The sequence below is a fragment of the Zalophus californianus genome, chromosome 6 (assembly GCF_009762305.2).
Source record: "Zalophus californianus isolate mZalCal1 chromosome 6, mZalCal1.pri.v2, whole genome shotgun sequence".
NCBI lineage: Eukaryota > Metazoa > Chordata > Mammalia > Carnivora > Otariidae > Zalophus > Zalophus californianus.
The window spans coordinates 89,419,519-89,424,905 of NC_045600.1; the positions used below are offsets into that span (position 1 = coordinate 89,419,519).

General features: G+C 36.8%; 1 non-coding gene across 1 annotated transcript; it reads right to left on the reverse strand.

The window, feature by feature from the left end:
* Positions 1–2,517: 2,517 nt before the first annotated feature.
* On the reverse strand, positions 2,518–2,590 carry TRNAV-UAC. Its single transcript has one exon. It is a non-coding gene; the product is annotated as a tRNA-Val (tRNA).
* Positions 2,591–5,387: the final 2,797 nt, after the last annotated feature.

Genomic DNA, 5,387 nt, shown 5'->3' on the forward strand with positions numbered 1-5,387 from the left:
AAAACCCTTTACTTGAATCTCTCTTGTAACATATTATCGTAATTATTTTTATGAATTTCTCATATTTCTGATTATACAATGTTCTATTATATTATAGTGCCCAACACTGTAGCTTGCATATAGTGGGTCTTAAATAAATATATGTGGGTACCTGAATTTAAAAAAGCAATGAACAAGGGCACCTGGGTGGCTAAGTTGGCTAAGTGTCCAACTCTGGATCTTTGTTCAGGTCATGACCTCAGGGTCCTGGTTGAGTCCCACGTGGGTTCTGCACTCAGTGGGCAGTCTGCTTGAGATCCTCTCCCTCTCCTTCTGTCTCTTCCCCAGCTCACACATGCATGCATGCTCTCTCTCTCTAATAAACACATAAATCTTAAAAAAAAAAAAAGGAATGAACAAGCTGGGAATCAGAAAGCCTGCATTAGAGAATCATTCTGCCTCTCACTGTGTATGTAACCTTGAGCAAGTTATTTAACTTCTCAAATTTGCATCTGTAGGGTGGGAATAATAATGGTCCTATCTACCTACAGGCTCCCTAAGATGCAAGAAGTGTGAGAACTAGATGCAGTATTTGAAAATGCTTTGAGAACTGATTCTAAACAAGCTATTTCAAAACCGACATTTAAAAATATATTATCATTCATTACAAGACAATTTGATAATTTGCAAGAAGTAAAAATTATATGTTTGATTCTTTTTTGGCTCAGACAATAATTAGGCTCTCTTATTCTGCTATTGTTAGCATAGAAGTACTGCTGAAGGAAGCAGCCATGAATGGACTGTAGCTTTCAACTCCAAACTCAACAAAAATTTTCTATGGCTTTACACCATACCTGAAATCCCAACACTTACTAATTTATTCCCTGGAGTTAAACATTGTCTTTATTCTTTGAATTCTGTTTTGAAGAAAACAGAGGAATAACATAGTACATGTGGCTTAGATTTGAATCCCAGTTTTGCAATTTAGTGGCTCTATGACTTTCACACTTTCCTAACTTGTAAAATAGATATAGTGATAATATATTCCTCCTAAAATCATTATAAGGACAAAATAAGCTTATGTATAAGATATGTTTTCAAGTATTTCAATATGGTATCTGGCCAATGCCAATTTGTCAATAAATTTTAGGTATTTTTTAAGTTATAAAATCTCTAATAACATAGAGATGATGATAGATGAAATAAAAGAACAAAGATGTAATATAGAGAATCCACAAATCTGAAGATTTGTCTTGGGAAAAGGTTAATAAAATAACCAAACCTATGGGGAAATTGATCAAGAAAAAATAGAGGAAGAACACACAATAAATGCTAGAAATTAAAGAGGGATATAACTGAAGATACAGCATAGATTAAAATTTAATAAGAGAATATTGTTAATAGTTAATGCCAATAAATTTGAAAACCTAGATAAAATAGATACATTTCTAGAAAAGAATTATAAATTACCAAACTTTCTACCAAAAAGAGACAGAAAGTTAGAATATTCCTTTAACTATTAAAGAAATTGAATCAGTAATTTCAAATCTTCTCATAACAGGTCCAGATAATTTTATAAATGAGTTATACCAAAGTTTCAGGGAATAGATAATGCCTGTCTTATTCAACCTGGAGAATAAAGAGGTAATAAATACTCCCCCAACTCATTTTGCAAGATAACTATAACTTTGACACCAGAACCAACAACAGGAAGATGAGAAAATAAAATTGCAGAATAATTCATTAATAAACATAGAATCAGTAATCTTACCTGAACCAAAAAGTAGGAAACCAAGTCCATCAAAACAGAAAAATGTGTACAAAATATATGTTTTTGCACAGGTAAAGGATTGGAACATTATGTCTATTGATATAATTTAAAAAATTAATATATTTAAAGAAGGAAAATCATATGCTCATCTTAATAGATGCAGATAGGGCATCTGGGTGGCTCAGTTGGTTAGACGACTGCCTTTGGCTCAGGTCATGATCCTGGAGTCCCGGGATCGAGTCCCACATCGGGCTTCCTGTTCGGCAGGGAGTCTGCTTCTCCCTCTGACCCTCTTCCCTCTTGTGCTTTCTATCTCTCATTCTCTCCCTCTCTCAAATAAATAAATAAAATCTTTAGAAAAAAAATAGATGCAGATAAAGCAGTGGATAAAATTTGACAACCTTAGCAAAATAGGAATTAAAGGATGCTTCCTTAACTTGATACTGTGTGTCTAATAGAAACATATAGCAAGCATTGTGGTAATGGTAAAAAATTAAAAATGTTTCATGTAAATTCAGGAATAAAATGAAGGTACCTACTATTACTACTTTTATTTATTTTTTCTTTTTTTAAATTTTCTTTTTTAAATTATTTTTTATATTGTTTATATATATAAAAACATATATATAATTTTTTTAATTTTATTGTGTTAGTCACCAGACATTACATCATTAATTTTTTGGGTTTTTTTAATGTTATTATGTTCTGTTAATCACTATACATTACATCATTAGTTTTTGATGTAGTGTTCCATGATTCATTGTTGGTGGTTCCACTGGGGATCGAACCCAGGACCTTCTGCATGTAAAGCAGAGGTGATAACCACTACACTATGGAACCACTACTTTTAATCAAGAATGTACTAGAGATCTAGCTGGAATGGTAGGCAAGAGAAAAGAAGATGTAATTGCATAGAAAGGAAGTGTATTAGTCCGCTCAGGCGGCTGTAACAAAATATTTGTGTGCCCTAGAGAAATGTTCATGTGTGTGCACCAGGAGTCAGGTAAGAGAATGTTCACAGAAGCACTGCTCATGTCAGCAAAGAAACCAGACAGAGCACGATGTTCATAAATGGTAGAATGGGAAGTATATTGGGAGGAAGTCATAACATAAAATGCTCTACTTGTTCAACCACATTCATAATATATGCTACACAGATTGGCATGAATGAAACTCAAAATATTATTTTCTTTAAAGATTTTATTTATGTATTTGAAAGAGAGAGCGTGAGCTAGAGAGCAGAAGCAGAAGGAGCAGGAGAGGGAAAGGGAGAAGCAGGCTTTCCGCTGAGCAAGGAACCTGATGCGGAGCTTGAGCCCAGGACCCTGGGATCATGACTGAGCCAAAGGCAGCCGCTTAACCAACTGAGCCACCCAGGCGCCCAAAAAATATTATTGAATGGAAAAAGCAAGGAGCAGACAACCACATTATTTATGTAAACTCTTAAAACATATAAATGTAGCAATGCTTGTTCAGGGATACTTGTATGTGTACAACAAAATGAGAGAGAATTATAAAGAGAAAGAATGCATAAGAATTCAACTGGGACACGTCAAGAGTATAGAGGGATTTCTATTTTTGTTGTTGAAGGTACAGAGAAATTTCTATTTTTTTCTTTTATTTCTTAAGCTGCATGCTAGTACATGGGTATTGACTTTTTTGCTATGTATTATATACATATATAGACACACGGAATGTATATGTAAATATATATTATGTTCACTCACATATTTATATCCATTATATTCACTGTTTAGTACATATGTCCTATTTCATAGTAAAACTACAAAGAAAGAAAGAAAAAAGTGAAGGTTCCAGCTAGCATAGAAAATGTTTCCAATATAAGCTATGGCAGTTGATTCTCAGGCTCCATTTCTTCCCCAAGCCTAGAAGTCACCTTACCTTATGGCTTTATACTAAAGTAATTCCAAAAAGCCTGTGGCTGGGAATATACACACTTATATGGGTCCACAAAGACACACACACACACACACACACACACAGAGTGCAGCCACAGTTGTTGCAACCATCTTTCCCCCCTCTAGCTCCACTGCTGAGACTAGCAAATTAGCAGGCCTCCATCACGGTTGGAAGAACAAAGCTGGCCAAAATGCTGGACCATCTAGATTTCCTTCTAGACCTGAAGGAGGGGAGGGCTTGGGTACTGGGAGGGGAAACTTGGCAGAGCCTAGGGGGTTTTCATGCCGAAGGGAGCTGTTTGAAGAGCCCTGGGGAATGCTGGCCTGTGGGGAAGGCATGTGTGGGGTTGACCTTCTGACCAGTATCAGGCGTATCAAATGCACTCACCATTCTGAGATTCCTTTTTCCCTTTGACGTTGCTAAAAATGGAATCAGCTGCAAACAGTATGTGACTGTGTATGGTAATTTGGGTAAAGCTTGTCAAGTGTAACATTTTGCTGGAAACATGGTATGGTCTGGGATCAAAATATTATTTTTAAGATGAAATGGAGTAGCATTCTGGCAAGCCAGTGCAACCTCAGAAGACTACCTGACCCATTCAAAACATTGCTTTCTCCCAGGATACCTCTCCAAACCCTGGCAGTGGCTAGGCAGGCCTTTCCTGTAGCTTGCCATGCTGGAGGTAAAAATCAGCGTAGAGTCCCAGGAGACTCCCTCTTAGTCCTAGAGCAGAGTCCAGTGAAATTCAGGAGAACTGGGTAGATTTTTAGTGTGATTACAGCTTGTGAAGTCACCATGTACTTTCTATAATTTTTTCCTGTGAATTGAGACAAGTTACATTTAGACCTTTTACAAAAACATAATTTTTGACATGATATGTCTGCCTTTGGTTCATAGTAAGTCTATCTCTGCTAACAAATACACTTAACTTTAGATGTTTTAAATTATAGGAAGTGGAAAACCCAGGATTACTGGTGATCAGATGTAATAAATTTGTATTAACTCTAAGAACAGAGAATCTTTTAAAGAAAGAAGAGCTCCTTGGGTTTTCTCCTAATCATTCAGGTATGTCACCAGATGTAATAAAATAATACCACATTGTGTTTTATTTTGTCGCAATGAGTTCTGACCTTGAGGGGCATGCCATGATGTGCCTAAGGAATGGAATTGGCTTAAGTAGAGTCTATATTTAATGCCAACCTGGTAAATGGTTAGCATGGCTCGAATCTCAAGTTGTCTTAATGGTCCAGGCTGTTTGGGCTGCTATAACAAAATATCATAGACTGGGTAGCTTATAAGCCACATAAATCTATTTCTCACAGTTCTGAAGGCTGGAAGTCCAAGCTCAGGGTGCCAGGATGGTTGAGTGAAGGCCCTCTTCTGGGTGGCAGACCTCATTTGCTGTATGTATCCTCACATGGTGGAAGAGAGGCAAGCTAGCTTTCTGGAGGCTCTTTTATGAGAATGCTAGTCCCACGCACGAGAGCTCCCCTCTGACCGAATCATCTCCCCAGATGCCCCACCTTCTAACACCATCACCTTGGGCATTAGGGTTCCAACATGAACTTTAGAGGGACACAAACATTCAGACCATAGCCCTTGGGTTACTCCCCAGATGCGTGGTACAAATTCAGGAATATTTGAAAAGTAAGGAAAAGGGGAAAGAAAAGGTAGCAGGAAAAAAATACCTACATTCATATGTTGTATGTATGTATTA